We start from the raw sequence: 11,137 nt of genomic DNA, 5'->3' as shown, positions 1-11,137 counted from the left end.
TATTACTATCTACTGCCCCATATATGTTACAGTTGTATTCAGTGAAAAATCAATGCTTTACCGAATACATCAGAATAACAAATTAATCAGGGAAAGTTGAATTTATATCTAAGGGAAAGTGTGGTCAGTGGTGTGGTTGCCACACTTTCCCTTAGATATAACTTCTTCATTGAGAACTAGTAATAAAATCTAGACTGCAAGTGTGTGGTTTCAGAATGTTCCTAATATTTGTTTCAAGACAATGATCAGTGGGGTCAGTGAAGATGGTGGAAATCCATCTCATGTTCTCTGAACCATACTTGTAGGATTCTGGCACGATGCGCTGTTGCATTGTTATTCATAAAGTAGCTATCACTTTCGGGATAAAAGTATGGCATTTCAAGGTGCAGTAGATCTGATACAAAAGTCAGATACTCCCTGAATGACATTCGGCCATTCACCGGTATCAACGGATTCATTCAGTGCCAAAAAAAAAAAAAAAAAATAATATTCTCCATACCATGATACCACCTCCAGATGCTTGGGTTGTTTTAACAAGGCAAGCAGGATCCATTGCTTTGTGCGGCTTTCGCCACAATCTCTGCCTACCATCGGTGTAAAACAAAGTGTATCGCGATTATTCATTTGACAAAGTGACTTTCTTCCATTGTTCCACTGTTCAATTTCGATGTTCACGGCAATTTGACAGTGGAAAAACAAGCGGGTTTTTCTGTTTTCCTCTAAAATAAGTGGCTTCTGAATAGGCAGGCGAATGCCCCAATTTCTTCAATTTCGAGCGCATGGTACGGGTTGAAAGAGGAAAGGTTAGACTTCGAATTCAGCTGATATTTGATGTACACTGGATGTCCAATTTTTCTGGACAGGCCTCCTTACAGTACGACGACTTAAATCTTGAAGTAATGTTTTTCTACCACATTTATGCTTTTGAGATGTGGCGAACCTATTGTTTTCCAGTCATTAAAAAACACATTTGAGCTGAATGCTTTTGAGAAACTAGTTATGTCTTTCATTTCTTGAATCGTGGCTCTTGCTAAACGCGTACCCACAATGAAATCTTTTTCAAAGCCTGATAGATGACGCGTTTTCCTCATTCGGGCATTAGATCACTGCGGTCGAACAACCTATGCTGCTTTATACTCAACGAGGCAGCACGTCATCATCACAAATTACAGTTTTCTTTGCATCTATTCGCACTTATTTGCATTTCTTCTGTCTGTGTCTGCAGTGATACAAAGGTTCGATTGTTTTTTTTTTATTTTTTGGCCATTGTGTATGTGAGAAGTGTAATTTATCATTTACTTTATCATTTTATCATTTGATAAAATTCGATCACTACATTTTATTATTTATAGTGATAAAAGATAAATTCATTTTATCATTACGAAATTGTAGGCTTCTCTAACTGAGCAAGTTCAAAGAAAATACATTTATTGCCTAATGATAAAATTGGAAACAAATTCCAGAAACCTAAAACTTCTTTTAGAGCTAGCAATGATTTTAATAGAGTAAGAACAAGAAAAATTTAGCTGTTAAGGCCTATTCCCTCTTACTTTATATTAAGGTTAAAATCTCGCTTATGTCCTTCCAATAGACATAAAAATGACATGTTATCAATAACTTTAGGTTATAAATGATTAAATGTTTTTAACATAATTACTCTGTGCATTCAACTGAGTTGTTGCTTAGACATTAAAAGCAAAGTATAATATCTCATGGTTAAGTGTGTTGTTATTTTAAGGTTTTAGGTACATCAGCAACTTAAGCCATATTGCACCGTATATAATACATCTCTAAATGATATGTGTGCTGTGGTCGATTTGCTTGACGAAAAACCGGAGTTTCCTGTAGTAAATAATGTACCGAGCCTGAAACGACTAAGCCACATTGTGAAAAAAATCAATAAAAGTTCCTCGCGTCGTGGACAGAATTTGAACCCAGGACTTTTCAACACGGTGTGGCAAGGCAAGGATTACACCTGGGGAACAGTAATCCAAAAAAAAAACTTATACAATTAGTGTAGTTGAACTAAAGTCAGTAGTGGAAGAAAAGGACTTTGGTGTCACGCAGTGGCGTAGCTACCATGTAGGCAGGCAAAGCAATTTCCCCCGGGCCCTTTAGCGGTCCGGCGTCTTTGGCTGTCTCCTGTTTTTGCAATTTTCATTAAGTAGTGGCTCAAACATGTTCTTTGCCTCCGGGTCCGAAAAAGGGTAGCCACGCTAGTGGTGTTACGATATGGTCAGACATGAAATTCTCCAAGCATCGTAGACAGATTGCAGGGAAGACCCATGGTGCCTATCTATGACTTATCGAACCCTTGCTAGTAGAGATACCGACGTCATAATCCCATTATATAAGGCTATTATTAGACCACACTTGGAATACTATGTTCACGTATGGAGACCGCACCTAAAAAAAAGACATTAAGCTTCGTGAAAGGGTCCAAAGACGGATAACTCGTCTGATGAGATCGGCAAAAGCGAATCCATATTAGGAAAGACTTCGAACATGTGGTTGTACAGCTTGCAAACTAGGCATCTTAGAGGAGATTTGATTGAGGTGTTTAAGGTCCTGAGAGGTAAGACTAAAATGAATGAGGATTTTCTTTCATTACAGTTGAAACTCTATATATCGAACCCCCAGGGGAATGAGAAAACGTTCATTATATCGATTGTTCATAAAACAGCATTAGGTGAATGACAAATTGGCAGGAACCACCCACATAGGACGTTATAGAGTGCGGGACGTTAAAAAGAATGAAGAGTGATTGTATTTATTTATTTAATTTCTTTTATGTTATTATTATTTTACTTTTTTTTTGTTTTTTCTGACTGGTGCAGCATAAACCTTAGGCTTCCTTGCATCATATGGCCGTTACTAATACTGTGCTACTCGCGAGGGAAGACTAACTCAGCCACGGAGTACAAAAAGCCCAACTACACTAATATAATATTAATGTGGAGTCTGTAGACCCTTAATTTCAGCAGGGTCTCGCCATGTGAGCCTCTCTACCTACCATCAGTGCAACAGAAAGTGTATCGTAATGATTCGTTTGACCACGTGACTTTCTTCCATTCTTCCACTGTCCAATCCCGCTGTTCACGGCACCACTGCAAGCGGATTTTTCTGTTTTCCTCCGAAACAAGTGTCTCATAAATAGGCAGGTGAATACCAATACGCAATTTCTTCAATTTAATGCACATGGTAAGGGTTGAAATAGTGTAGTTTGTATTTGGAACTCAGATGATATTTGCTGTACACTGGATGTCCTATTTTTCTGTATAGGCCTCCTTAGAGTAAAACGGCTTCGCTCTTGAAGTATTGTTTTTCTACCACATTTATGCTTTTGAGATGTGGCGAACCGTTTGCATTCCAGTCATTAAAAAAACATTTGAGTTGGATGCTTTTGAGAAACCAGTTATGTCTTTCGTTTCTTGAATCGCGTCTACTCCTAATCGTGGGTGCACGTTTAATCTTTTTCAAAGTCTAATAGATGACGCGTTTTCCCCATTCTGGCATCAGATTACTGCAGTCGAACAACCTGTGCAGTCTTTATACTCAACAAGGCAACACATCATCACCCCAAGTCACAGTTTTCTTTGCATCTATTCGCACCAATTTGCATTTCTTCTGTCGGTGACTGTCTTAATACAAAGGTTCGTTTATTTTATTATTTTTTGGGGTTTTTTTCTGGCCATTGTGTTCGTGAGAAATCTAATTTATCATATACTATTTATGGACGTCCTATTGCCTGATGATAGGATTGGAAACAAATCCCAGAAACCTAAAACTTCTTTTAGAGTTAGCAGTGATTTTACTTGAGTAAGAAACAGAAATTTTCAAAATCTAGCTGTTATGGGCGTATTCGCTCTTACTTTACACTAATATTAATAATCCCTCTTATATCCTTCCAACTATACATAAAAATGGCAGGTTATTAATAATTTTTGATTATAAATGGTTACATATTTTTATCATAATTACTCTATGCGTTGAACTGAGTTGTTACTTAGACATTAAAAGCAAAATACAGAATCTCATGGTTAGGTGTGTTGTTATTTTAGGGTTTTAGGTGCCTCAGCTACTTAAGTCATATTGTACTGTATATACACTGGTGGGCAAAACTTAAGGACAAGTCAGGTTTTCACCTGTAGCTTCTCATAAGAATAGCCTGGATATGAGAAAAGCATACCAAAGGAACCTCGTGAGGTACAGAAATGATGAAGGAAACAACACCGACACAACAATGGAAACAAAACGGTACAGATGGACTTTATTCAGTAATGGCAACATAGCACTGGCTGCCATGATAAAGATGCATCACTGTCAAAGATGGAACAAAGGGAAGAGGTGGTCCTCAGTAGAAGACAGGGCCACCCCTAATGTCGATGTAGACTTTGCACCGCCTGTCCAGTATCTGGAGTTGTGTACGTCCATCCAGGATAACGCCTCCCCAGACGAGAACACCTCCACCTCCATATCGATTCCTTTCAGTGATGTTTACGGGGTGATACCGTGTGCCAACCTCTCGCCAGATTAGCTGACGTCCAGAATCGCTGCTGAGACTGAATCTACTCTCATCAGTAAAGAGTACCTTACCTTATTGCGCTGCTGTCCAGTCCTTGTGTTCGATGCACCACTGTAAACGATGTCTCCGATGGGCAGGTGTTAAAGGGACACAGCGTGCTGGCCGTCGGGCAAACAGTCCACCTTTGTGGAGTCGCCTGGCCACAGTAAACCGTGATATCCTGCATCATATGCTCCTGTACAGATGATTTGCAATGGATCCCCCTGTCTGGTGTCGGTCCCTCTTGGCCTGTGTTATTAAACATTGGGCCTTGTTTTTCGGGACGACCACCACTGGTCCTTCAAACAGCTGTACCTGTCGTTCTGGAGGCCGGCCACGCACGTGAGACGATGCTATGGGCGATATCGAACTCTGCAGCCACACGCCTCGCACTTCGACCGTCCTCGAGCTTCCCAATTATTGTACCCCTGGTGAAGGGGTACAATAATTGGGAAGCCAGTATACTGGCCATTTCCTTTTCTGTAGCACTGTATAAATCCAATCGAACGTCTGTAACAATCGTGCTCACCATTCGGTAATTTGCACATAACTGTTGAACTGCTGCTTTTGTCTGTTTATGTGAGCCCTCTCATCACGATTCAAAATTTGCATGTGCACCAGCTTTCTGCTGAAAGGCCACGATTATGCAAATCGCCACAGGTTGTTTCGTTTGATTTTCTAGTTGTAACCTTTAGAAATAATGTTGGACCTTAAGTTTTGCACACCAGTGTTATGGATCTCTAAATCTGTGGTTGATTTGCTGGACGAAAAACCCGAATTTCCGTAGAAAGTAATGCCCCCGAGTCTGACACCGACTAAGCCACATTGTGAAAAAAAACATAATAAAAGTTCCTTGCGTCATCGACGGATTTTGAACTCAGGACTTTTCAAGCCGATGTGCTAAGACAATGATTACGCCTGCGGAACACTAACCCCAAAATAACTTATACACTTGGCGGAGTTGAACTAAAGCCAGTAGTGGAGGAAAGGGATTTAAGAATTACGATACTATACATGTCTCGATAAATCATCTATAGATGATTTATCGAGACATGTATAGTATCGTTTATCTCCATTAGCTCGATAAATCATCTATAGATGATTTATCGAGCTAATGGAGATAAAGACGTCATAATCACATTATATAAGGCTATGTTAGACCACAATTAGAATACTGTGTTCAAGTATGGAGACCGCACCTGAAGAAAGACATCGTTTCTTGAAAGGGTGCCAAGACAGGTAACTCGCCTGGTGAGATCGGAAAAATGGCGTCCATATGAGGAGGTGGCGTGGTTATGGTAGTGTTAAGTGCCTATGGAATTGTACTCCTTTCTTTGATATGTAAGTGTGGTTTAAAGAGTTGTTACGTTTATAAAACACACTGTGCTGCCACTTTATTATGTACACCCCTGCATGCTGTGCACACAAATGGTTTGTCCCAAAACGTTTCAAGTCACATGACCACAGTTGTGGATATAAATGCAGCAGAACAACCTTTCTAGTATCAGTTAACCGTACAAACCGTAGCAAGAATGGGGAAAAGGAGTGATCTAACGGACTTCGAACGTGGCATGGTAGTAGGTGCAAGACGTGCTGGACAAAGCATCTCTGAAACGGCAGTTCTCCTGAACTTTTCACGCACCACAGTTTGAAGGGTGTATCGAGAATGGTGCAACGAACAGAAAACATCCTCTCAAAGGCACTCCTGTGGAAGAAAATCGTTTGTTGATGAGAGAGGGCAGAGGAGGGTGGCTAGAATTGTGCAAGCAAGCAGACGGGCCACACATTACGTCAGAATACAACCTTGGTATGCAGAACAAAATATCGCAACGGACCACTAGTCGCACTTTCTCGCAAATGGGCTACAACAACCGACGGCCACATCGCATAGCTTTGTTATCAATGAAGAACAAGAGAGCACGCCTCCTGTGGGCACAGCAACACCAGGATTGGAAAACAGTTGCTTGGTCTGACGAGTCGAAGTTCCTGGTGCATCATGTTGATGGAAGGCTCAGAATTTGGCGAAAACAACATGAATCCATGGACCCGTCATGTCTGACGACTACTGTGCAAGGTGGGGGGGCAGTGTTATGGTGTGGGGAATGTTTTCTTGGCACACGGTGGGTCCATTGATACTCATAAATTCACGTCTGAATGCCACATCGTACCTAAACATCGTTGCTGACCAAATTCATCCGTTCATGTTGACAGTTTATCCTCAGTCAGATGGTTACTTCCAGCAGGATAATGCACCAGTGCACAAAGCCCGAATCACTATGGAATGGTTCCAGAAACATGACAATGACTTTTCTTTGCTACAGTGGCCCACTCAGTTCCCCGGATCTCAATCCTATTGAATATCTTTGGGATGAGCTGAAAAGGGCTGTTCACTGCAGGTCTACACCTCCATCGAATCTCAAGGAACTGCATGACACACTCATGTCTGCACGGTGACGTTTTCAGCATCTTGTTCAATCCATGCATAAACGAATTCAGGCTGTTTTGAAAGCTAAAGGAGACTCAACACGCTATTAGGTAGGTGTACCTAAAAAAGTGGCAGCACAGTGTATATGACATTGATAGAGATAAGATTGGTGAGTCATAGGATAAAATTTTATTGCAGGTATTGAAGAGACATACAAGATATTGGTGTTTGAAAATTTTTTCTTCGAACGCTAATCGCGACACATATACAGCCTATAGCCTCATAGGCTTAGCATAGAGAATTTTTCTTTTTTTTTAAATTCCCATAGACTTTACATTGTCCCATTGAGATAACATTACACAAATTGGAGACGATATCTCATTGCCTTGTAGATTTACTGGTTTTGGGGTGGCCCACTTTAGAGAGAAACCTTTAAATATTTATGTGTCATCAAAATCTGTGGTTATATCATACTTGGAACTCATATTTAAATTTTGGAAAAGTTCCATAGGTTAACATGGGGCTATTTTTTTTTTTTTTTTTTTTGGCTATTTTTAAAGAAAGTTAAAGTGGCTGTAACCATCTTAATTTTGGAGCTGAGGAGATATTTATTTTTAAAAATAAGTATCTCCTTGATATTACTTATATTGTAAATATTTTGTGGCGCCCCCTGTCAAATAAGGGCTGAGATCTGAAAACCAAGCTTGGTGAAATCTCCAACTCATAAAAATTTCATCCCCGGTGGTGTAAAGTGTCTATATAGACATATGTTGATAAAACTGTTGGAATTAATTGGTTGTTGTGGTCTTACTACTAGTTATTTGTTTTTCTACTCAACATGATGTCTGAAGGAGACCGAGATACCTGGTTCCAGGAATTTGAAGCATGTTCATCGTTTTCGGAAGCATATTCTTACTCTGTTGACTTTGAAAAAAAAACAGGTGTCACCTGAAAAAGAAATTTTCCAGACACCAGTTGTTGTTGTTGTTGTTAGGTTTCTTGGTGCATCAGCAACTGTGGCTATAATGCACCAGACACCAGTGCCCATAATGCGGGTGGGGCCCATAAAGTAATGGGATTTCCCACCTCAGTAAGAATTATTCATTCTCTTGACAAGCCTCCAAAAAGTTCTATAGTTTGTTGTAAATAATGATCTGGTTGTTACCAACATTACACGTTTGTGCACGGATATTGTGACCTGTTTAATGATTTCAACGCCTTTCACAAGTCCGACTACTGTCCGTCAACTGAAGACATACGATTGATTGACTCTCCATCGTTTGGACAATATATGTACTAATTTCGCTTCTAAAAATCTTATAATAACAGCGGATCTAAACGCCAAATTCGGCACAGAGGTTTTATCGACACTAGAGGATTGGCGCTCGAGGATTTAATTTTATCCTACAACTTAAGTGTGCAAAACTTGCCTGACAAGACGTGAATGGCGAATCCAACACAGACGTCACTCTTACCACGGTTAAAATAGATGAAATTCTAACTGATTGGGATGTTATCCCAAGCCTAGTAAATAGCGACGACCGCGTTATTGTATTTGGTTTGAAGCCATGACAGCAATATAATGTTTCGGTCAGAAGACCTTACACATTTTTTAATGACTACCATTAAATGGAACAAATTCAAAGATTACCTTCTCAACATTTTCACTCAGATGTTGTAGACAGTTTAAACATGACGGCAATGAAGTTTACAAATTTTATCCAGACCCACCTGTATTTGGCAATGGAGCACTCGGGAAAAAGAAAGCAGACCAGACGAACTTCTGTTCCTTGGTGGTCTTCAGACTTAAGTAACCTGCGAAAGCAAGTTCAAGAGGCTAAAAAAGAATTCCAGCGACATAGGCACCTTTCAGCCCAGGATGTTCGGATTTACAGGGAAGTATACAGTAGCCTAAGGAAAAACTATCAGAAGGCAATTGCCTTCTGAAACAAAATTTCGTTACAGATATCGGAAACAAAGAACTGTGGGTTCTGGTTTACCGGATATCAAAGAACAAAATGACTTGTAGGGATGTTTATAACACAGTTAAAGTAGATGGTCAAGAGACTTAAGACTGGATGTCTACGGTGGATTCCATAATTAATAACCTATTTCCCAAAGATTTAACGGATCTCGATTCACCTGAACAAATGCAAATACGACAAGATAATGAAATTTATGACACTGAACCCTTTACACTCCTGGAATTGGTCACTGTAGTAGCAAAGCTGAATGGCAAGAAATGCCAAGGTTGACCTGATTTATAAAATTTTTTGAAGTTTTCTCAAGCATTCTTTTAAATTTGATGAATAAGGGTTTTTCCACGTCAATGGAAAACAGCTCTACTCAAAATACTGCACAAACCTGGGAGATCAATATCGGATCCGCGGGCCTACAGACCTATTTCGCTTTTAGCCAACCTGGGGATGTTATTTGAGCGAATGTTAGCCCAAGAATCCTAAAAATGCTAGAAGAACATCATTTATGCTCAGAAGTGCAATACGGCTTCAAGAAAGGGCGGTCGGCTGAGGACGCCATAAATCTTCTGGTCAACTATGTGTCCAACTCAACTGCTAAATTCGTACTTTAGTGATAAATATATTAAGGTTGTGGCTAAACATTTTACATATTGGGCTCGGGTTTCCAAAGGATGCCCCCATGGATCAGTGTTGGGGCCTATCCTCTGGAACACTGTTCTAGATCAGTGGTTAACGAGGGAACACCATGGTATCAGCAAGAGAGCTTATGCGGATGACTTGGTGATTGTGGCTGATGGAAGCATAAGGAGAATAACTGAAGAGAAAATACAGCCTATCTTGGATGATTTGATGGCATGGGCTACATTCAACAAACTGAAAATATCCCCCAGTAAAACCAGTTTTATGACTTTTAAGAACAATTTTAGCCCAAATAGACCTCCCAGAATCCTGCTGAACAATTCCCAAATCCCTTATGTATCCCAAACTAAGTATTTGGGTATCACTTTAGATAACAAACTCAGTTTTCTGCTCATGTGTCAAAACTCAGGGATAAAATCCGTTTTATCACAGCCTCTGTCATCAGAGTCTCCAGAAAGTAGTGGGAATTATCAAAGAAAACTTTCACCCTTTACTATAAAACCATATTCTTGCCTATTATATCATACGCAGAAAGTGTTTGGTACCAAAAAGTATCAAAGGTTAAAGTGAAACAGAAATTTATCTCCACACAAAGATCAATTCTGACGATCAATAATATTCCAAGGACTGTTTCAAATAACGCACTCTAAATACTTGGCGATGTGATCCCTGCGGATTTGTATGTTGCTTTCCGGGGTTTGATATACTGTCTTAAATAAGGTCAATCTAAGACAATGCTTGGTGTTACAACTGACCTAGCCAGCGAATTTAAAAGGCAGGATAGGCAGGATAGGTCTTGCATCATTTCGGCAATTAGTATTGCCGAAATGATGCAAGAAAACAAAGCATTAACCAAATTTAAAAAAATCATCACTCCATTTGCTCATTTTCTTCAGTTAATTTGTCCAAACCTCTTGAAATTTATTCAAAGTAGCCACTTTTACATTAGGTGGAAATTTTTTCCAGTAAACACTTTTCGGCTGAATGCAAATTTTTGTACATCTATTCTGCAATCATCCTTTTGTAATTTAAATTTAGGTCCTCTTGTATGCGTCATCTGAGAAAGATTAAAGATGCGAACGGCATTTAGTTTACTCAAATCATTTAAAGCGTTATAACTCCAAACAGGTATATCCTCAGATCGTTGTTTACAGCATTCAAAATTTTACAGTTCTTTTCTATTCCTCAAATTAATCTTGTTGCTCATCTCTGCTTCTAGGCTACATTTTAGCCAATGTGTGGCCATTGTATTAAAAAATTTCTTATTAAAATTATTTAAGTAAATTACCATATTATGCTGAAGAAATAAATATAAACTATTTATATAGTAGGCACTGAAATAAATTGATTTGTACTGAGGAAGGAGAAAACTACTGTCTGCAACATTTCCACATGGCTATCATAACCGTTGTTTCTTATCTTCTCAAAATATTTACTTAGGTTTATATTTCACTATTCAGCCGTCTTTCATAGCGTCTTTTTTTGTATAGAAATAATAATAATTAGCGAATCGATATAGTATCCATCGCA

This window comes from Mastigoproctus giganteus, chromosome 8 (assembly GCF_048544385.1).
Source record: "Mastigoproctus giganteus isolate SK-2022 chromosome 8, ASM4854438v1, whole genome shotgun sequence".
Classification (NCBI taxonomy): Eukaryota; Metazoa; Arthropoda; class Arachnida; order Uropygi; family Thelyphonidae; genus Mastigoproctus; species Mastigoproctus giganteus.
The sequence above is the reverse complement of the archived record's forward strand: the minus strand, read 5'-3'. Positions refer to the sequence as shown.